General features: G+C 35.8%; 1 protein-coding gene across 3 annotated transcripts in view; it reads left to right on the forward strand.

Moving 5' to 3' along the window:
- The window catches only part of LOC145254637 (dopamine beta-hydroxylase-like), a 479,491-nt gene that overhangs the window by 149,936 nt on the left and 304,678 nt on the right, over positions 1-24,877 (forward strand). Inside the window, exon 1 of one of the 3 annotated variants that reach the window (XM_080113257.1) lies at positions 18,185-18,251. The exons of the other annotated variants lie outside the window; for them this stretch is intronic. The gene's annotated coding sequence lies outside the window, so the exon portion shown is untranslated. Of the gene's footprint in view, positions 1-18,184; positions 18,252-24,877 lie in introns of those variants that run through there. 3 annotated transcript variants of the gene reach the window in all.

Below are 24,877 nucleotides of genomic sequence, written 5' to 3' on the forward strand. Positions count from 1 at the left end.
AAAGGAGTCGCCACATATGAAGGTCCGGAGGCCACTCGAGGATAAGGGCTAATGTGTAAATTGTAGTCCTTGAGACAGTTGTATATTAATCGTTTGTAGAAAGAATTTTATATAATTAGATCATTTACGAGGACGGCTGAGCAAGAACTTGTTTATTTTGGAATAGAAGATGATGATATTGTAGTCAGCTGGAAAGTAGACCAGCGGAACAGAGTTACATAGGCGGGCAATTTTAGGGACGAAGCTTTGTTCATGGAATCCATTTTTAGGTTTCGGCTACGATAGAGAGTGGGGGAACTTATTGTTAGTGATTTTGGCTAGTTTTCTCTGAAGGACTGGCGAGAGGTGCCCATAGGTTGGAGCTCAGTTGAACACTTGCCATGAAAATTACGATTAAGAAAAAGAGGGTGCAGAGAAGAGTAAACGGCATCGCCTACTAGATTACGAAATTTTTTAACTCTGTCAAGGCTGGATAGGGTGCACCAAGCAGCTCCTTCCGAGGTGTGGCCACAGTATCCTAGAAAGGACTTAGCTCTTATAGAGGTAGATAATTGCTTCAGCAGTGAGATATCTACTGGAACGATAGAATGTTCCAACCTTCTTTCCAGCGAGCTTGGCAACAGATTTGATGTATGTGTTCCATTTTAGACCAGTCCTAGTATTAAATTATTCAGCCACATTTGTACTGACGACCCCGAAGAGGCGACATCATCACACCGACCAAGGGCAAGACTATAGACTGAAGACATATGGTTCGAAGATGTGCCCCGGCCGACGATTACACTGTCTCGAAATTCGCTTTTAAATTTAAAAGACCGATGATGAAACGGGCAGACGCCTTGCAGAATGTTCTCCATATAAGCAGTCTTTACTCAGACCAAGCCTATGATCGTTTCAAATGAACACAAAAATCCGTTATTGCGCAATGAACAAAAAATTAGTAAAATATAGAATAAATATGAGATAGGGGCAAAAATGTTTGCCGATTTAAAATCTCATCTGGAATAAAAATGTTTTGAAAACAATAATGTTCTTTGCTTTACACAACTTGATTATATCACCGAGCTTATAAATACATCGCCTATAAAGTTCTTTAAGTTTTTATGTGAAATATGAATCCAACTCAGGTCTGATCCTCTTTTGTTAAAGAAAGAGAATATCCCGAAGAAGGCGTATACCGTCGAAAATAATGATTTTAGACACATAATATTTGTTTATTTTATTTTTAAAAAATTTCTGCTTTATATTGTCTTATAAACGAAAAACATGTATTTCAATTTAAATTTTAAACAGCGCTTATATCACGGAAATACAATCTAACTAATTAACTTAACGCGCGCTATGCGTACCACCCGAACATTCGAAGACTTCACCGTTGAGGAAAAACACGCAGACTCTACTTATACTACTATTTTCTTTCACACAACGAAGAAAAAAATATATCCTGAAGAAGGCATATAACGTCGATTTTTTTTTTATTTTAAATAAGTAAATATTTGTTTATTTTAATTTATTTTAAATATCTGTTGTATCGACTTATAGACTTTAAACATACGTATTTCAATTTAAATTTAAACAACGCTTATATCGCTTTTATATGTCATAAATGCATCGCTTGTAAAGTTCTTTGAGTTTAGATATGAAATATGTATCCAAATCTAGTCTAATCTTCTCTTGTAATGTTAATCTAAGTTATCTGAATGGTTTTGTAATCCTTGAAATAAGTGATAATCCAAGTTAAGTGATAAGCCAGTTATGCAGAATAGGTCAAGATTTCCCAACCAAATTCTCCTAGAAGATCTTTGGTCAGTAGCACTAGAACGAGCATTATCATGGATTATTATTCCTTTCTGTTGACTAAAAACATTTTCGGGTCAACATGAATGAGAATATTAATTTATTTTATTTCGGACTATTATTCTCATCTTTATTAGTATTTTTTTTTGTTTTGTTCGTTTTTTCACGACGTTGCGGTCAACTATTCCTCTGGCCTTCGTCAGGTGGTAACCGCGACGAATAAGAACTTCGAATCTCCTAACTGCATTTTCAGCAATCACTGCCATCCGTAGTTGTTGTCGTCTCGCCACGTTTTGGCCAAGTAACGCTCTGGCACGCTATCTTCAGACAATTTTCATAGAGATTCAACGTCTCTATCCACTGCGCCACGGGCCCTGAAGGGCGATCAAGGTTGTATTCGTTGATCTTATAAATCCATAGTCGGGTCCGTACCGATTGGTATATATATTATTCCTTAATTGGAATTCATTTTTGAGATGAGCATTATATATTAATTTATTTTTATTTCGGACTATTATTCTCATCTTTATTAGTTGTTGTTTTTCATTTTCGTTGGTTGTTTTTTTTTTTTTTTGTTTTTTGTTTTTTTGTTTGTTTTTTTGGGGGGGGGCGTAATGAGACGACAACAACTACGGATGGCAGTGATTGCTGAGAATAGAGTTAGGAGATTCGAAGTTCCTATCCGTCACGGTTACCAACTGACAAAGGCCAGAGAAATAGTTGGCCGAAACGTCGTGAAAAAAAACCAACGACCAATAAAAGATGAAAAACAACTAATAAAGATGAGAATAATAGTTCAAAATAAAAATAAATTAATATATATATAATGCTCATCTCAAAAATGAATTCCAATTAAGGAATGATATATATGAATGAGAATATTGCGAAAAAATATGAAGGATATAATACAAATTCAAACTTTAACGGTTTTAAAACTAAAACAATCTTTTTTAAATAAATAAACTTTTTTAATAAATAAATAAAAAAATTTTTAAATAAATAAATATATTTATTTATTAAAAAAAATTAAATATTTCGAATTATAACCAATTCTCCACCAGGAAAATTCAGGTTTCATTTAATTTTTTTTCTTTATTTTATGTCGCATGGAGGTGGTGATAATCCTTGGGATGTCTTCAGATGTTGTTGAAGTTTGAAATGTTCGTTCCAGTGTGAGCGTCGGTCAACGCGTGAATATGAATGACGTTTTAATAACCTGAAAGAAATAATTTTCAATTAATTATGGCGATATGTTAAAGTAATAATAATCTACTGTAATAAGTCACTTTGTGTTCGTGAGTGTGAGAGTTTCTTCCTAAAATGTCTGAAATATCTGAGCCTATATTTTGCAAATTTCACACAAAGTTAATTTATATGTCTGGCAGTGTTCTAAGATATGTTTTGTACAGAAATTCATCCGATAAGAATCGAAAATCGAAAAAAAAAAATCCAATCCTAAAAATAGTCTTTCTTTTTATAGATAAAACGAAGAAATTTTACAGGGGAATATTTTACGTTACACCGGTAAAGGTAGATACTAAAATCTTATCAATTCATTTGTTCTTAAAGTAAATAGAATTATTGTAATCTGGAGATATAGCTCGGTGGTAGGGCATTCGACTACAAATCGAATGATTCCGTGTTCAAATTCGGATGTACCTCACCATATTATTTATTTTTCTTATTAATGAGTTTAATTTACGATAAAAGAAGGGTACCATTTAAAATCACCGCAAATCATTTTTTCGTTTGCATATTTTGAAACTAAACATTAATCAGAAGTTACTTTTCTAGGACAGTCATTGTCAAGTCAAATATCAGCTGACGTGATTATTGTAAACAAACACAGACCGAATTTCATGAACGACATTATTATTATTTATGTTATTTATTTTGCGAACTAGTTCACCGGACAATTATCTTCGCGCAATCTACCGCATCTCCAGTTCCTCGCAAATAAGTATGTATATAGTTCCCATACTGACATCAAACTGTTCACTTATTGTCTCTATAGACATACGAAGGTCCTTATTCATGATATGTTTTATTTGGTCAATCAACTCTGAGTTCCTGATTGATTCCACATCTCTCGTCATCTCTCAGGGACTCCCTGCTATCCTTGAATCTCTTATGCCACTCAAAAACTGATGCTCAATTCATGCAAGATGGTCCAAAAGCAGTCTGAAGCATTCCATGCGTTTCTGTAGCATTATTTTCAAAGTTTGAAACAATTTTATTGCATATTCTTTTTCTAAAGTGTTCTCACGTCCTGATTGCAGTTTGAAAAATCCACTAGTTATTACAATTACGCTTTAGTAAGGTGTATTCCAATTCCTGCTGTAGCTGTTCATTTGAACGTGAAATCATAAAAACTGGTCAGTATAGCAATAACATATTGAATTTTTAAGAGTCTACGACAATTTTAAATGCCTTTACAAGAAAAAAAACTGGAAATTTATTGGAAAAAGAAGCCTCTGTTCAGTCTCGAAAGACAATGGACCCCACTTTAAGAGCAGTTGTGCGTGAAATTCTGAGGCAAGGGTTGCGCAAGTCCACCCATACCTCTCCTGAATCGGCACTGTTTGAGTCCAGTGTAAATGAGAAATGCTAGACGACTGGAAACAAAGCCGAGATAAACGGAGAGCACATACAGCACCTGGTATTCCAAAATGGTTACCCATTTTAGTACTAACCAGGCTCAACGTTGCTTAACTTCGGTGATGTAACGAGAACCCGTGTGTCAACGTGAATTATGCCGCATATAAACTTATTGAAAGCAAACACCAAACAAAATAAAAGTCATTATACGAGGTTCTTTGAAAGCACCTCGTATAATGACTTTTATTTTGTTTGGTGTATTGATCGCTCATTAATGAAAACATCACATTACTTTACCGTTTTCTTGCGGTTAAAGGTTCAATCCTCGACACGGGCGATACTGAGAATACAATTGCGAATTACTTAAGGCTTCTCACCGGTCATATCGGATGGAATGAGGTAAAACTACTGCTGTGGATTAAATAAAGAGTTACGTTTGGAATTATGCACAACTGCCTAATTTCGAAATAAAGACTCCCGAGTTCAATAAGATGCACCTAAAGAAGGTCGAAGCTTATATCGGCCGAAACGTTTAATGAATAAAGTGACGCTCGATTTTTATTTACGGAAGTGTTTGATATCATAAAACTTTTACTGTCCGTTGAGTTCACCATCCAATGGGTTTGATTTATCCTTGAAAAGGTGACTTTATTTTTTTTTTACTGCAGAATGAATTTCTTCTTACGTGATCGGTCTTGTCTTATAAATCCTGCACTACGTCGCTTGTCAATTCTGTCTTGTTCGATATTCTATGCAGACTAGATTTTGTCATTTTCTTATTTGGTTTTCCCCAGAGTATATACAGAAATCTTCTGGTATAGCCAGAGCCTTCTCTTTATGTGTCGCTCTCTCCCCCCCTCTCTCTTTCTCTTTTTCTCTCTCTCTCTCTCTCTCTCTCGCTATTCTTCACTCACACACAATCTATTCCCCTCCTCATCCTCGTTTCCCTGTCTCTCTCTCTCTCTCTCTTTCTGTTTGCCTGTCTTTCACGCACAATCTCTCCTCCTCCTCTCTTTTTTTTCTCTCACACACAAGAAATCTCTCCTCCCTACCTCCCTCTCTCTCTCTCTCTCTCTCTCTCTCTCTCTCTCTATCTATCTATCTATCTTGCTGTGTAAATTTCATTTCACCTTACGTAATTTGGTATTACTATTGCGATTTCGTTTTCTATATTTCCTGCACATAGAATTCTGTTATTTTCATACCTTACGTTTTTCATCTGGTTCCCCTCTTCTCTCTCTCTCTTTCTCTCTCTCTCTCTCTCTCTCACACACATTCTCTCAGTATATATGTATATATAGGCATATTCCTCCCTCATTCTCGTTTTTCATAGTTCATCCTCTATCTCCTCAACCTCTCTATCAACCTCTCTCTTTTCTTTGTCCCCAGTCTCTTTTTCGCCCTTCTTTATTTTCCTATACTCTCTATCTTACTATCACTATTCCTCTTTATCACCCTCCCTGTGTTTCTCTATTTTCTTATCTTTCACTCTCTCTGCATCTTTCTTTTTCCTTTTCTCTGTCCGCTCTTTATCTCTCTCCCTCTCTCCCTATAAACCCCCTTTTGACTCTTCCTCTCTCTATTACTCTCTTTCTTTCTTTTTCTATCTTACTTTCTATATCACATTCTCTTTCTATTTCTGTCTCCCCCTCCCTATATATCATATACTATCTCTTCCTTTATTACTTACTGCCTCTTTCTCTCTCTCCCTATCATACCATTTCTCTTCCTTTAATTAACCCTCTCTCTATCATCAGTTTTCTCTTCCGCTTTCCTCCTCTCTCTCTCTCTCTCTCTTTCTCTCTCTCTCTCTCTCTATCAATACTTCTCTTCGTATCTTCCTCTTCCTCCTCCTCTCTACATTTAAATCTCTTCTAAGTCCATTCTCTCTTTTAGCCTTTCTGCCTTCCTTTCCCTCATTATCTCTCTATCATCCTCTTTTTCTCTTTTTCTATCTTTCTCCCCTTTTTTTTACACAGTGATCACCACTTATCAAGGCCCGGAAGCCACTCAGTGATAAGGGTTATTGCAAGTACATTACGTTAGTGTGGAGATTTGATGAAGTGTTTACTTAAGGGGGCGGTTCATTAGGAATTTGTTAACGTTGGACTTGAACACATCCAAGTTGTAGTCCGGTGGGAAGCAGGCAGACGGAACAGAGTTCAACAGCCGTGCAGTTCTAAGAAAGAAGCTTTGTTCATGGAATCCGCGTTTTGATTTAGGCACAGATATAGAGTGGGGGAAATTTTTCACAGTGGATTCGGCTAGACGGGTGTTTTTCGTGAAAGACTGGCGAGGGGGGACCAGAGATTGGAGTTCAGACGAGCATCTGCTGTGAAAATAACGATAAAACAAGAATAGGCTAGCAACGTCTCTTCTGTGGGAGAGAGGTTGCAGGGTAGAGAAAAGGGCATCCCCCACTAAGCCACGAAGTCTATTTTGTACTCTGTCAAGGCAGGATAGGCTGTTTTTAGCAGCTCCTGCCCAGATATGGCAACAGTATTCGATCCTTGGACGTACTTGGCTTTTATATAGATAGAGAATTGCATCAGTAGTGAGATATCTTCTGGAACGGCAGAAGGATCCCACCATCTTTCCAGCGACCTTGGCAACAGACTTGATGTACGTGTTCCATTTCAGATCAGGAGTAAAGGTCAACCCCAGAAGCTTGTCAAAACACGGGGCCTCACCCAGACAAGAGCCATCCATCACAATTGATGCCAGATGGGGATCAGAGCGTTGATGATGTAAGGATAGGAGTTTGGTTTTGGATGCATCAAAGGTAACCAGCCACATCTTCCCCCACTGAACCACGCGCTCGAGATCAGAGGAGAGAGAATCAGAGAGAACTTTGTCATTTACAGCCTTTGATGTGTTGCCGTAGATGGTCGTATCATCAACACCTCCTCCTCCTCTTATCTCTCTTTCTCTACAACCCATGCCCTTTGTATACTCACGTTCACCCCCTAACGGGGTATATCGTTACTTAGACGAAAGGACTACTATTTGGATCCAGACCTAGGAAAGATCTTGTCTTACATACATTTAAACTTCTGCATATCAGCATAGTAAAGGAAACAGGTAGCGGGAAGGGCATTTCAAAGTCTAGCTGTTCGAGAGAAGAAACTAGAAAGTAAAGAAAAGAGTAGAAAGCTTTCTGGGATGTAGGGATCTCAACAGTGAAGGGGTGAGATTTTGTCGCAAGCAGGTTTATCGAGGGGCACAACTACAACTTTTTTATTTGTTCTTAGTCTTGTAGTGCCTGTCTTTCCTTGTTTTCATTGGCTATTCTTAAAACATTTTTATGTCGTAAGGAATTCGCGCTTTCGTTTCTAACCTCTTGGGATTCACTTATTATTCTAGAAGTTTTGTCTGCGAAATTCCATCTTTGATTTCTTTGCGCTTGTCTCTCATTTATAAACCTGAAAATAAAATGTTCTATACGACATTGTTGCGGTGTTAGTGGTTGAATAAAAGACGTGAAAGACACGGTAACAATTAAATAAGTACGTATTAACAAAAATACATAAAAGTGGTATTTGAACAATATCTTTGCTCATTGCATGACTAGTTCTGAACGACCATCTGCTTCGAGTGTCTCTCACCGACTCTCTGGTTAACCGCTTATCGTACCCGAAAGTGACGTCATGAACAGAAATGACGCCATGGAATAATTCATTATTCCTGGCAATAGGGTTTTTTTTTTACACAGGCATCACCACATTATCAAGGCCAAGAGGCCACTCAAGGATAAGGGTTAAAGAGTGTACAGTAGAAATTGGAAAATATAGTAATCATTAGTAATGAAAATTCGGCAAATTTGTTAGCTTATATGGAACGGCTCATCAAGAACGTATTTACGTTAGACTTGAACACAACCATATTGTACTCAGCCGGAAAGCAGGAAAACGGAAGACAATTTCACAGGCATGCAGTTCTAAGAAAGAAGCTTTGTTCATGGAATCTACGTTTAGGTTTAGGCACAGATAAAGAGTGGGGGGGAATTATTGATAGTGTTTACAGCTAGATGAGTGTTTCTTGTGAAAGTTCGGCGAGGGGGGACCATAGACTTTTGATTTGCTTGTTACTTGGTTCCAGGCAATCTAGCGAGGACTCTCATCATCTGTCTCTGCTCGACTTGGACTTGAAGACTTACATCAAATCTGCTGCTAAGCTTGCCGGTAAAATGGTTACCGCTCTGGAAGGCATCTCACTCCTGACGGAATGACCATAAGATGGTGCAATGTTACTATATCTGTGATAGTGCCGCTCAGAATATCATTTCCTGCCTTGGCAGAGTACATAAACGATTTTAAAACCTAGTAGCGATGTCCTGTTCTCTTTCTTGAATGCTTTTTTTCTCACAGAGAAGATGTTGATAGTTTTATTTTTCTACTCCCTCGTTATTTTTATAGCAAGTGATCGACTGGGTTCCAATCTCCAATTTCACCAGTAAAACATTCACAGCAACAACTCGCCCAGTTACACCAGCTGTAAACAATGTTTGTTTTTTCTCTGTGTAACTGGAGATAAACAGAACTTCCATGAGCAGAGTTTCCTTCCAAGAATTTCTTGTTAGTGAAACACAACACGACCGGGCTGCTTCTCAGCTTAATACGCAGTCGTTTTCAAGTTCAATGTAAAAAGAAATTCTTATTGAGTCGTCATTTTATCATGCTTTTTTCTATTTATGCAGTCAATTCTCTATTTATTATTATATTGTACCTAATATATAGTAGTGATTTCTAAAGTTTTTATATATATATATATATATATATATATATATATATATATATATATATATATATAACTTGGGTCTCATCAGCTAGAGTCCTAACCAAAATCTCTAGCTTTTCGCGGAATTCGCTATCATATGTCCTCAGGACAAATGGATATCAAAACTTTAACAATAAACACAGGAACACTTTAAGTTGACTTACATCGACCCAGTTCTACTTTTTCAATTTTGGTCTCTTAGTATCTATTCTTATCGGCTAAAACCAAATCGAATTTGGTCCACAGGTCTGAATCCCCTATATTCAAGTTTTAATTATGTAGACCAAAACTGACAGAGTAATTTGGAAGTTTTTTTTTGTGAACACACAAACACAAAGTCACTTTTATATATAGACTAGCATGTATACCCGGCGGTGCCCGGGTCGACATTAAGTTCAGTTTGGACACACCTCCTATACTAAGGGTACAGAGCGTTTTTTATTATTATATGTTAATCCCATCGTTACCCCACAGCAATTTCGAAAAAAAAAATAGAAGGGATAAAAACACGAAAATGTAATCGCTCAACAAAGAAGAAGTACCTGACAACCTCCTCACCTGATATTTCGGCAGAAGGGATACGAAGAGAAGAAGCTATTCTCCGGATATTGAGCACTTTTTGTTGCCTGAGCGCTAGAAAATAAAATCCTCCAAATAAATAAATAAACAAAAATATAGTAGTGCGACGAAAAAAAAATGATCCACAGTAAAAGGCTCGAACATTAACTGCGAAAAAGGAAAAGAAGGCAAAAACGGTGACGAGTGCTAATCCAAAAAGTGGTCCAATTGACTGCCACAGAGTTAATATTTTTTCTTATTTTCACATATTATGCATCCGAGGTATTGCTCTTTCAATTGGTACTAGTTTCGACCCGATCGTATGCGGATGAGAAAACTTTTTAGCAGACATACCAACATACATATGCACAAACACGCAGACAGACCCCCTTTATATAATAGATTATATTCTGCTCAGTTTCAACTATGGCAAGGAATCATGGCGCTAATGGCACTGTCTACCTGTCACATTAACTCTTATCCTCGAGTAGCCTTTAGGTATTGATGAGCGTTGACTCGTTAGTGCAAAAATTATGGTTGAACATTGAGATAAAGTTGTAGCATTACTTTGAGGATGACACAAAATCGATTATCACTAAGAATCAAAATAAAAAAAGGAGAGTTTATAAAGGTTTTCTTATATATATATATATATATATATATATATATATATATATATATATATATATATATATATATATATATATATACGTAAGTTTAGTTTCAAAAAAACAAGTCTGTAACGCGGGCATGGCTTTGATAAAGGCTATCTTTGACGACGCCGGCGTCTTTGAGTATCACCAAGAACAACAAAACCATAGCAATTGAAGTATAAATGCTATGGTCTATCTACCAATCTTTCTCTCTTTCTCTCTCCCTCTCTCTCTCTCTCTCTCTCTATATATATATATATATATATATATATATATATATATATATATATAAATCTGAATGTTTGTGTGTGTGTGTCTGGTCACGAATAGGCTCCTATATGGTTGACTATTTTAAAAAACTGATTACATATAATGACAGATGTATCGAGACAGGAATTGGTATGTTTGATCTGGAAGAACGGTGGTTTATTAAAATTGTGGGGTCTGCGTTCACGCCTGGTCCACAAAGTATGGAAATAAAAAATTTAAAAATAAAGGTTTACAAGTATTTTTGATATAGATATACATAAGAATACTTTGATAAGTATGTTTTAACTTAAATAGGGATGGTGTAATAAAATTGTGGTGTCTGCGTTTGCGCCTGGCCTTCATAGAATGGAAATAGGCACAAACTTTAATAAAGGCTTTTCACATCTATCTGCGTAAATATACGTTGATAATTATGTTTCAGTTTGAAGAAATATGGTATAATATGATTATGGGGTGTTCGTTCGCACCTGACCTCCATAGAATGGAAATATGTCACAAAGTTTAACAAGGTTTTTTTAAATATAGATCGACAGAATATTGTAATAAGTGTTTCAGTGTGAACAAGTATGGTATAATAAATTGTGGGGTTTATCTATTTTATTTTTACTTTCATATTTTGCTTTGGTTTTTATACCCCCAACTTCAACCCAAATTTACAACCCTTCTTTTTCATAACCTATCATACTTTCATAAATCAGAGTCCATTTTCTGTAGGCTGTTTTTGAACCCAGTCAACGACGGGTACTTTTGCTAGTATATATATATATATATATATATATATATATATATATATATATATATATATATATAAAGCCATCGACATACAGTACTGTAATGCGAGCATGAAAAGTAATATGGTTAAGCTTAAACATATAAAAGTAAAGGACTAGTTCTTTAAACCAGAAAAAAGGACAAGCTATCCTAGTAAAAAATATGATAAATCCATAACTTAAAATATTGCAGCATTAAGTATTGATTATATAATGTTATGAATTGAATTTTTTAAAAATTCTTAATGCTGCAATATTTTAAGTTGTATTGTTTAAGCTTAATCATATTACTTTTCCTGCTCGTATTTTTTATTGTAATCCATAATTTTTCCAGGCTTCCAGTAAATTGATTTGCTCTTTGTTTAATTTAAGTCTTATACTTTTGTCCCCATAAACATAACATACACATATGTAATAACAATGTACGGCACTCGTTTGCTTTCAATAAAATCCCCCCAATTATCTCCCTTTCATTCTTTCATTCTCTCTGTTTTACTTGTTACTTCTCTTTTCGCAGGAGCGGTGAATTGGTAGTAACAGTAAACGCTGAAGCGACGTTGTTGCTATGGAAACCAGTTATAAAAACGTCGCTCACCTCCTTACGTTTTTTTAAGATACTAGTAAATTCATCATACATTTTGTGTTACTCAACGAAAATATTTTTTACAATATAGCTGAGAAGGTGATCTATAAACTGTAATAATCTATAAACTGTAATAATCTATAAACTGTAATAATTGTTTGAAATTTGATCGAAAAATGAGTGAGCGGTGAAGTTATCTCTGACTCCATTAGCAAGGAACAAATCATTTCGGCCACTCTTAAGCAGGAGAAATATCGTTGAAATTTAAACATTTATTTTTAAATGTCTTAACGTCTGCCAGGGTGATCTAATGCTTATAACATTATGATATGTGCATGCGAGCTAAAGTGATCGACTTTATTTCAACTACAAAGTGCCCAACGATAAGAACAAAGTTCTTTACGGGGCTGACATAATTATTTACTATAATAATTATTAAATACCTAAAGACGCTAGGGTTTCATCATTTCGGGAATCATTAGTGCAGGGTGACACAATTATTGCCGTTCGGGAGATTCGAACCCTGCAACAAAGTCATTAATGATCTTCATTAATGATCTTCCAAATCACATCCTTACATCATTTGTAGACATTTATGCTGACGACACTACCATTTATGGTAGTACATCTAAGACAGTAAACGACCAAGTTCTCTCCAATTCTCTCTCCTCTGATCTTGAGCATGTAGTACAATGGGGAAAGGAGTGGCTGGTTACTTTTAATGCATCTAAAACCAAGCTCCTCTCTTTACATCATCAACATTCTGATCCACATCTGGCATCAATTGAAATGAATGGCTCTCGTCTTCAGGAAGCCTCAAGTTTTGACAAGCTTCTGGGATTGACCATTACTCCTGATCTTAAATGGAACACGTACATCAAATCTGTTGCCAAGGCCGCTGGAAAAATGGTGGGATCTTTCTATCGATCCAGTAGATATCTCACTGCTGATGCAATTCTCTATCTATATAAGAGCCAGGTACGTCCAAGGATGGAATATTGTTGCCACATCTGGGCAGGAGCTGCTAGAAAGGACTTGGCCTGCCTTGATAGAGTTCAAAATAGACTTCGTAGCCTCGTAGGAGATGTCCTTTTCTCTTCCTTGCAACCTCTATCTCACAGAAGAGATGTTGCGAGTTTGTCTCTGATGTATCGTTATTTTCATGGAAAGTGTTCGACTGAGCTTCAATCTATGGTCCCCCCTCGCAAAACTTTCACAAGAAACACTCGTCTAGCTGTAAACACTATCAATAATTCCCCCCCCCCACTCTTTATCTGTGCCTAAACCTAAACGTAGATTCCATGAACAAAGCTTTTTTATTAGAACTGCACGCCTGTGGAATTGTCTTCCGTTTTCCTGCTTTCCGGCTGACTACAATATGGTTGTCTTCAAGTTTAACGTAAATAAGTTCTTGATGAGCCGTTCCATATAAGTTATCAAATTTAACAAATTTTCATTACTAATGATTACTATATTGTCCAATTTCTACTGTACACTCTTTAACCCTTATCCTTGAGTGGTCTCTTTGACCTTGATAATGAGTTGATACCTATGAAAAAAAAAAAAGAAAAAGTCCAATGTGAACAAGTTCTAATTGAATCGTCCCCCTAAGTAATCCAAGTTTCAAAATTCCCACTGTTTACTATGCTAAAATCACAATGACTAATGTATACCTATTAACCCTTATCCTTGAGTGGCCTCTGGGCCTTGATAAGTGGTGACTCCCTTGTAAAAAAAAAAAAAAAAAAAAAGTCATCTCTGACTCAGTTCTCTTTCATATTCACATATACTTCTCATATGTTTATATGTATCTCTGTATTTCTAATCTGCTCTTTCCTTTTCCTTTGCCTTCCTTCCTATTTTTTCCACCTTTTTCTGTCCTTCCCCTTTTCTCTTTTTTAATGATCGCCGTAATTTTTTAATGATCCCTATTATTAGTTTTGGTTTCGGTTTCGATTCTAGCTAATGGTACTCAAATCATATTTTATTTTTACTTTTGAAATCATGACGGGGTACAATATAATAAGAAATAACCAATACAGAATTGACTCTATTATAATAAGTACGAAATTTGCGTAAATTAAATTATCATATTTAAGTGCATTTTACGACCGGGAAACGCCGGGTGCCCCTAGTAGTTTATAGTATAAATCTCACTTGTCTGTTTAAGTGTATGTATTTATGTATGTATGTATGTATGTATGTATGCTTTAAACTTTCGACAGAGGCAACGGATTTTCACGCGATCGGTATCGTTTTGAAACGCGACCTTCGGACGACAATATCGAAAAATTGCTAAAAACATTCATTACTTCACCCTTAACTGGGCACTTTTCCAACAGGGAAGGGTCGCTTTTTTCGCCGATATTTTCGAAACCCATCCCCTGTTTTCGATTGACTAGCCTCAGTTTATACCTACGTCACTTCCGGTTTGGCGATGGGAGCAACACCAAAGACGTCATGTTTTTTTTTTTTTTCACTTTCTTTCCCTCCCTTGCGGTACAGGTTCGAGCCTGCCTACTTCCACTTTTTTTTTTTTTTTTTTTTTTTTGCTGAACACACCTCTAAACACCCGGGCAACGCCGGGCACCCAGGCTAGTAATATATAAAATTTAAAAAAAAATGACCCAATTTTTGGAGGTCCAAGGACTATTTGTATTATTGAACTTTTTTAAGAATCAAATAATATTTTTAAGTATATCTATGAAATGAATTCGATGACGAAAACCCCCGATGTAGCATATGAACATTTATGAAGTATTATGAACCCCGGATGTAGTATATGAACGTTTATGAAGTATTGTAATTTCTTTAAAAGGGTGTACCAGAAAACGTTAGTTTTATTAGTGCTCAGGGTGCATTGCATCTTTAATTTTACTTGGCGCTTTCAGTAGCGATCTTAAGAGATATATTTTCATCCCTCACATTAAAAAAATACCTATTTTAATATGGGAAGAGACTGTGGACTCGGGGATTTCCGGATAGTCCTGCTAGCTCGATATATATTTAAACAGAGGTCTGAACTGTATTGCATTTTTTTTTATGATGCTGTTTTGTGGCGATGCGGTAACACAATTAAAGATGGCGACGACAGCACGTTGAAAAAAACCAGGCCGATGCGTCAACAATATGTGTCTAAGTTATTCTTAATAACATTAGCGTTGTGCGTTTTAGAATATGTCGCTGAATCCTAAAACGGAAGATTTACATCAAATTTGTTTCAAGGTTCCTATTTACAATGCCTCCCCACGGGACAGACTTAGACACCAGGGTCGTTTTTTAACGTGGAGAAGAGGAACAAAAATAAAAATTGTCTCAGTCGTGAAGGATTTCTCCTCCACTGACAGAGAACAAGAAATTGAAGTGCAGCATCTGAAGAACAGATGGTATTTATTTGCTCCCCCACCGAGCAAATTAGGCACAAGGCCGATTTTTAATGTGAGGAGTGAAGGGGAAATGGGGACCAGCTCCCCGGGGCGTAGGGGAGCTGGATAATGACAATTGGTATGAAGGGTTGCCCCAACATTGACCAAGGTCTTATATGTGGGGTCGCCCTCACATATGGTCTTTGCTTGCAGTATCTGCCGGAACAGATGGTATTTATTTGCTCCCCCACCGAGCAAATTAGGCACAAGGCCGATTTTTAATGTGAAGAGTGAAGGGGAAATGGGGACTAGCTCCCCGGGGAGTAGGGGAGCTGGATAGTGACAATTGGTATGAAGGGTTACCCCTACATTGACCAAGGTCTTATATGTGGGGTCGCCCCCACATATGGTCTTTGCTTGCAGTATCTGCCGGAACAGATGGTATTTATTTGCTCCCCCACCGAGCAAATTAGCAATTTTTAATGTGAGGAGTGAAGGGAGGGGGAAGGAAAAAAGGGGACCAGGTCCCGAGAGGTGGGAAATGGGAGCTGGTTAAAGGTCAGGTATGTGGGGTTGCCCCCACATACCTGGTCTTTGCTTGCAGTATCTGCCGGAACAGATGGTATTTATTTGCTCCCCCACCGAGCAAATTAGGCACAAGGCCAATTTTTAATGTGAGGAGTGAAGGGAGAAGGAAGGGAAAAAAGGGGACCAGCTCCCGAGAGGTGGGAAATGGGAGCTGGTTAAAGGTCAGGCATGTGGGGTTGCCCCCACATCTGGTCTTTGCTAGTCATAGCTTGCAGTATCTGCCGGAACAGATGGTATTTATTTGCTCCCCCACTGAGCAAATTAGGCACAAGGCCGTTTTTAATGTGAGGTAAAAACCAGCTCCCCTAAAAGGGGTCACTCTGGTTACCAAAAATAATAATTGTCCCAGTATAGAGGGTTTCCCCTCCATTGACCGGTACAAATCATCTTAAGTGCAGCATCTGCCGGAACAGATGGTATTTATTTGCTCCCCCACCGAGCAAATTAGGCACAAGGCCAATTTTTAATGTGAGGAGTGAAGGGAGGGGGAAGGGAAAAAGGGGACCAGCTCCCGAGAGGTGGGAAATTGGAGCTGGTTAATGGTCAGGCATGTGGGGTTGCCCCCACATCTGGTCTTTGCTAGTCATAGCTAGTCCTAGCTAGTCATAGCTTGCAGTATCTGCCGGAACAGATGGTATTTATTTGCTCCCCCACTGAGCAAATTAGGCACAAGGCCGTTTTTGATGTGAGGTAAAAACCAGCTCCCCTAAAAAAAAGGGGGCACTCTGGTTACCAAAAATAATAATTGTCCCAGTATAGAGGGTTTCCCCTCCATTGACTGGTACAAATTATCTTAAGTGCAGCATCTGCCGGAACAGATACTACACTTTGATCTTGACCAAAAGGCCAAATTTGTTTCAAGGTTGTTGGAATAATGGTTGGATCATTCTACCCCTGCCGAGAAGCTGTCTCACTCCCGGCACAATCCTCCACCGTACCCTGCGGGTCAAGATCAAAGTATGCAAGAGAAGCGCCGGGGTTGAATCTTTTGCTGATCAGGATCTGGCCCCCTTATTTAAGCACCAGCTGAAGGTAAAGATCAGATGTGATCGGAAAAGATTGCGCGTGGGTAGAGGTGCCAAGTTAAGTTCATGTTCCTTATCTAAGCATGATGGACACGGTTCCAGATTCTGCAGGACTACAGACCCCTAAAACAAGTGTGTAGGATGGCCCCCTCTATCCCCGATAGGAGACTCCAAAGATACCCACACCCCGATCTTTTCTTTTTCGTCTCCAGCTACCCCCATAAGCAAATTTGGAGAAACTTCACATACCCCACCCTAGTTTCTTTGATCCTGCCTAGAATTTCAGTCCCATATAGAGAACAACTTGCTTGTTTTGGGTGAACACCAAACCGGAAAACAGTGGGCATTCTACCACTTAGAGAGGGTTAAGAGGGTATCACTAACACTTTTTTTTAAATATTTTTTGGACTTTTTCCCCCATCTCAAGTCGTGAAATAAAATTAAACAAACGACTTTTCATAAAATATTATGCTTACCAATTTATTTTATTGTTTATTTAAAGAAAAAGAGAAAAAATCAAACGCAATATAATTTGGGGATTTTAGGTAGGACTACCCTTATTGTGCTTGAGGTATTGTGGTGAATCAGAACTTTAACTAGGATAAAGCATAGCCTAGCAAAGGTACAATGATCATAGACACCCCCTCCCTTGCGTTTAATTGTTTTTATTACTATTTTGTTGTAAACTTTTCAGAGTAAATAAAAAGTATGTAATCAAAGTGTAGTATCTGTTTTGATGCAACACTTTCATTTTTTATTCGCGGTTCGTAGTGGAGAAATCCTTCATGACTGAGACAATTTTTTATTTTTGTCCCTTTTCTTCACATTAAAAAAAACGACCCCGGTGTACAAACTCTGCCTTCCGGAGAAAGCAAAGTAAATAGTAACTCCTAAGATGCACCCTTTTCTACACTGACAGGGTAAAAAAGCGACTTCGAAATCTAGTGGCCGACATCGTTTTCTGCTTCCTTCGATTCCCTTCTCACAAAAGAGACGTTGCTAAACTTTCTCTGCGCTGTTATTTATTTAATTAATTATTTATTTACAACCCGCTCTTATAAACATTTACAAAACTTGTCTACTGACAAGCACTATAAATAATGTCCTTCTCTTTCCCTCTCTCTTACTCTATATCTCTTTCTTTCTCTCTCTCTCTCTCTCTCTCTCTCTCTCTCTCTCTCTCTCTCACACACACACACACACACACACACACACACACACATACACTCCCTCTTGCCTTTCATCCAAAGCTGCACTAACTTCAGTAGGTGAGTATGAAATTCACAAACGTTTTCGGTTGCATGTATATAACCATTAGGGGAGATGACGACGATAGGGTTTTTATAATCTTGCATGTAAGTGTTGACATTGATATTCCCAAATTAGTTAATCCTTCCCTGTAGAAGGCTTATTCAAGACTGATTTTTAATTTCTTCCATTTTTTACACATGGCATCTACCCCTTCGCGTACGCCTATTGTTTGTTTTGGTTTTAGCGATATGTTTTGAATGAATTCAATTATTTACGAAAGTGCATTTTTACCTAAATGCGAGTTGGGAATAATTTTCCCTTTAACCAATTTGGTACCCCAACATGGGGAGCGGTGTATATATTATTTTAAAAATATAATTATCCACTGACACGTGTTTCGTCGTCTACGACTCATCAGAGTAAACTAAAACCAAAACAAACAACATCTAAGTAAATCGCGATATATCCAAACAGTCGTGCGAGATGGGTCAGTGGTAAGGGGTTTAGTCTCATTACCGTGGGGTCCCGATTTCGAATCTCGCTAGATTCAGCCATTCTGATGAGTCGTAGATGACGAAACACGTGTCAGTGGATAATTATATTTTAAAAATAATATATATATAAATATTGGCACAAGGCCACTTTAAACAACGATACTATGCGCATATGAGCTCCTTTAGAGTTAAAACAAGGATAAAAACAGTATCAGCAACCCGGGTCTGGGAGCTTAAAAAATAAGGTACACCTTTTTTCATAAAATGGAGAAAAATCGAGCATAAACCAGCATACGCCCCAGAATTAAGTCAATGCTCTCTCCGTAATGCGGAAAAGTGCCACATCCTACGTACAATTCATGGCCCAGAAGTAAGATGCTTAAATGTAAGGAGTGAATCTTTGAAAAATTGTATACATAGAAGGAAAGCACTCCTTATAAACTGGGTCAGTGAAAAAGACAAAACCTAAATATTTATGTACATAAAAAACGTACCTTTTAGTTAACTTTTATATTCTAAAATTGAGTTTAATTTGTAAGATTGGATTTAATTGTAATTTTAAATTATTTTTATTAAGATTTTAAATTATTGTATTATATAATTTTTTAAAACCCATACTTTATAAATATAATTTACAATCTATTTCAATTTTAAAACTATAGGGAAAATACAATAGTATTGTGGTTAATATACTATGAAAATCTCTTAGGCTAGATGGGTGGCCCCACCCCCAACAAAACCTTGAAAGAGTTTAAATTTTTAAATTAATTTTTAAACGCATTTCAATATAATTAAATGGAATTTTACGTTTTAATCAACATTGAGATAAATTTTAAGTTTTAAATTTTGAAAAAAAAATTTTTTAATCAATTTTTTAAAAATTGTTTAAAATAAATTTTGAGTTTAATATTAAAGGCACTTAACATAAAAAATATTTAATTGAAATTAAATTTTAAATTTAATACAATTTAATTTTAAAGTTAATAAAATTATCACCATCCGATAAATAAAAAAGAGAGATTTCGCAAAACGAGAGTTAAACGTGAACTCGTGATGTATATATATATATATATATATATATATATATATATATATATATATATTTCCACTTCCGGTTATAAAATACATGAGTATTGGCTGCCGAGAGCTTGATATGGGTATCTAAAACGGTCCTAATCATCGGGTTTGAAACCGACGGTACCAATGAATTGTATCATCTAAAAACTTTCTATAAACAAAATATAAATACCCTCTTATTTTTGGATTTTCCTTATAATTGAGCACTCTGCTGGATTTCTTTTTCTATAAAAGACTAACTACATAGCGGAAAAAGCAATGCTCTTTATGTAAGCAAATAGAGCTTAGGCGTTTGGACAATGTTTACACATTGGAATTTGCCATACCCATCCTAGCAGCATCAGCCAAATAGTGCAACGGTGAGAAGCGCTGACTGTCGAATAGGCGGTTGAGTTTCAATCCGGGCTTGAGGTAGTTGCTAGTCTAGCCGAACTGATGAGCTGTGATACAGAGAAACAGTACTGTATGTGGATAGCTATATATATATATATATATATATATATACATACATATGCATATATATACATATATATACATATATATGCATATATATATGTATATGTATGTATATCTATGTATGTATATATATGTATGTATATATATGTATGTATATATATGTATATATATATGTGTATATGTATATATATGCATATGTATATATGTATATATATATGTATATATATGTATGTATATGTATATATATGTATGTATATATATGTATATATATGTATGTATATATGTATATATATATGTATATATGTGTATATATATGTATATATGTATATATATATGTATATATATGTATGTATATATATATATGTATAGATATATATGTATATATATGTATATATATATATGTATAGATATATATGTATATATATGTATATATATATGTACGTATATATATATATATATATATATATATATATATATATATATATATATATATATATATATATGTATATATATATTAAAAAAGTGTAAGCGTCTTTAATCCATGACGGTTGGATTGTGTTTACGTTTGATTCGTCGTCGATTTTATTGTGAAATAATATGTGAAATTGTCCACATCATCATAATTTTCTACTCCAAAAGTGTTAGTCTCAACCAAACTTTTTATTTAAAAAGAAAAAAAAGGTGTAAGCGTATTTAATACATGACGGTTGGATTGTGTTTACGTTTGATATATTAGTAATTAATAGACTTGTAACACAGCAAATTGAATTACTGGCGGAAATAGATTTTTATGGATATTTTTATAAATAGCTGGTGTACACACTATGGTATACACTAGTATGAAATAAATACCGCTGTGGGATTGACAAAAAATTATTGGAATTTGTTATAGGATTTTGTTTAAAATTTTATCCTTGGATAAAAAAAAAACGTTTATACAACGACTAACGTATAGATTTGAAGGTCATGTTATCAGATATCTCATTTGTGATAAAGTTTTTTCAGTTGTGTTATTTGCGTTTATTCAAAAATGGCATTCATCATTATTTAAAGGTCATAAAGCTTTGCACATAACATCGTTGCAAATGAAAAATCTCCTCAGTTGGCATAAAGTACAGAAAACCCCCGGGATACGGTTGCCTTAGTATACGTTTTTTTTTTCAAGTAACGATGTGAAATTCGATCTTTTACTGGCCCCTGGTTACGGTATTTTCCCCGCCTTACGGGGTTATTGATAATCTTATTTGATTATATACATATGTATTATATACTGTACTGTATTGTGTTACTAATTTTTAATGCCATTTCCCAGGGTTTCTACTGTATATTTATTTTGTTTCGGGATTTTAAAGCTGAGGATTGAACATTATTGCGATTATTCCGACTACTTTTGACGCTGTTATCACATATCGGCTGATATAATCTTCGACCTTCTTCGAGCCAGTATTTTCAAACATCGGAGTCTTTATGTCGAATTCGAGAAAACGTACAGAATTTCGAACTGAATTGACCTGTAATAATAAAGTAATAATAATCAGTTTTACCGCAAAATCTGTTGAAGGTTGATTGTCCAATCGTCAATATAGACCATAATAAGAATATCATTTGCTTAAAACTTTTTTAAAAGTCGTGGCTGATGGAACGAGAACACTCTACCTCTCATGAACAACATACTGAGTTTAGTTCGAAATTACGTACTCAATCCTGAATTTGAAGTAAAAATGCGAGTAGATATTAATGAGGGTTAATATACCTCCGACCTTCTATGGATTATTGTATCAGAAGTTTTTTAGAATCCTATCATTGAATAGAACAAAAACGAAAAAAGATAACAGTCGAAGAATTAATCTTTTTGGACAATTTTTTTATATTTGTCGTCCGAGGGATTGATCTTTCTAACAATTCCGATTTTGTCAGTGTTCGTTGCGTATGTCGAAAGCTTTTGGGAGACATAAACACACGCACACATTTTCCTTTTTATATATTAGATTAGCTTGGAAATAGTGAGGGTCAGAGAACTCATGAGAATGCCCATGTCAGAGAACATAAAATGCGGAAACAATTTGCTTTATTTTAGATTTAGTACTAATCAGTAATTGAATTAGTCGCGATGATATTTAAAAGGAGAGGGAGCAAAAGTCACTCCTTATGTCATATTTACTCTTCCCGTAACTCAGATCACTGCGTTGAACCATTCATTAGAATAGAAATATTTCCTATGTAAATTATGTATAGTTCGCACTAACATACTAATTTCAAAATACATTTTCATTTCATTCGCAACAAATAATGCTATAACAAATATTTACATTAATAAAATTACCCCTTATGTAAATGTACTTTCATCGCACTTTTTAAAAGAGATTAATTTAGACGATGGCATCGTTTTTTTTTTTTTAATCAGATCATTTTCTATAGCAGAAGGAAAAAGTGAAAACAAAAACGTTAATCCTATTCAAAAGAAAGAAATCTCTTTTAAATTAACTTTCTTTATTTGAGAATTATTTTCAAGATAATTAGTGAATTCATTTCGAAGCAGCGATTGCTTTTCTACGCGTGAAAGAACATTTACAAAGTAATTTAAGCGATGAAATCGCCTTTTGTGAATGTGACGGCCACCGTTCGGCTCATAAACTGATAAACATTCACGCTTTTGAAATCAATTGTTTTCTGTCTAATAAAATGAAAACAATATTTATCACAAAGGTTCCTAATGAAAAATAAACAAATCATCATCACCATCAATAACGACATCGAAATGAACATCAGCAGCAGCATCCGCAAGATCAGGAGCATCATCATCATCATCATCATAATCATAATGCACTCTTCCCAGAACTCAGATCACCACGTTCAAATATTTATTAAAAGAAAAATATTTTTCATCATGGTGACAGTGAAACATCGGTTCTCGTAAGAGCAGCGCAGTTAAGCGTAATACACTTTTCTCATCATGGCCAAATCCAAGTGAAATTTCACAGTAATATGTGAACTCAAAGCATTTACAGCCAATGAAAGGACACAAAGGCTCATGTACGAGCTTTCTGCATCACGCGCACACATTTCTAGACGCTAGCAAGAGTCAAGCGGACAAAAATGAATTACTACCCACTCACACGCACTAACAAGAACAAAGTAAACCGACGCACATACACCAAAGATTGTTGACTATACCACGCGTGTACTATCCATGTATATATATATATATATATATATATATATATATATATGTGTGTGTGTGTGTGTGTGTGTGTATATATATATATATATATATATATATATATATATATATATATGTAAAGTAATGTCATAAGCTACTGGTACCATGTAACCCAGTACTACCTGCCTCATGGTCGGATCACCGGCGATTAAACTGGTTCCCCCACCAGACTTGTGTAGTAAGGAGGATGGCTAGTCTCCCTGAAGAATTAAAAACAAGACTTCCAAAGGGCGAATGAACCCTTTTTCGGAGTCAACGGCCAACTAGCACCGTGTGTGTTTGTGTGTATGTATGTGTGTGTTGGAGTAGAGAGGGCTCCCGTAAGCCGTGGTGAAGGCAACTTTTCTAGGGGAAGCAAATCTCTGATTTAAAAAAAACATAAAGCGGGAGACCAGTACCCGCATTAAGCTGGTCTGCAGTTTAACTTGTTGCTGGCTATCTTGTTCTTGCTTGTTGCTGGATCTCAACATTTTGAACCGAGAGAGAGACTAAGCTGTCGTACAAAGCTAATACTCTGTAACATCATCATTTGTCTATTAAAATGATCCTGTGGCGATGGAAGTCATTTTTGGGCTCATGGACTACGTGTCTGAGGGAGTGGAACTCGTCTGACAAGTCGTTGCAATTATCATATGCATATGTATATATATATATATGTATGTGTGTGTGTGTGTGTATGTGTGTGTGTGTGTGTGTGTGTGTGTGTGGATAGTCTCATTTATAGTATTCCGAATTTTACCGGGTTTATTATAATTGAAAATTCGGTAATCGTTCATATACCAATAAATTTTAAGTCAAAAAGAGATGACTTAAACTGTAAGCTACAAAATTATCATATTTCATAATTGATAATTCATATATTGTTTTTACAAAATCAAGACGTCAAGGAATAGATTGATAACAACAAATAGTGTATTTCCTCGTTAGTTACAATTGTTTCAATACTATTCGGACAAATTCAAACATTATGTCGTAACATGGCAATGAGAGCAAAACAAAAACCAAAGATTCATAATGGATACAATAACAAGGATCAAAGGACTGAAAACATAGAGAGTAATAATAGCAATGAAACAGGTAATGATGAGGTGGGTACTAGGAATAAGAGAAACAGACGCAAGAAACAGGTTTGGTTTAATCCACCGTTTAGCGAGCATATCCATAACAATATTCCTTAGGAATTTTACAGAATAATTGATAAAAAATTTCCCACCTGAGAATAAATTAAGAAAAATAATTAATAGGAACTCCGTAAAACTATCTTTCTTCACCTCTGCCAACTTGGCCAACACTATAAAACTCTAATAACAGGAAAATAAGCAAAATAAGAAATAATAACAAGTCACTATCGGATGAACGGGTTTTAGAGAAAAACTGTAATTGCAGAATACCCGGT

The sequence above is a fragment of the Euprymna scolopes genome, chromosome 30, assembly GCF_053919585.1.
Source record: "Euprymna scolopes isolate OS-2025 chromosome 30, ASM5391958v1, whole genome shotgun sequence".
NCBI classification, from domain to species: domain Eukaryota; kingdom Metazoa; phylum Mollusca; class Cephalopoda; order Sepiida; family Sepiolidae; genus Euprymna; species Euprymna scolopes.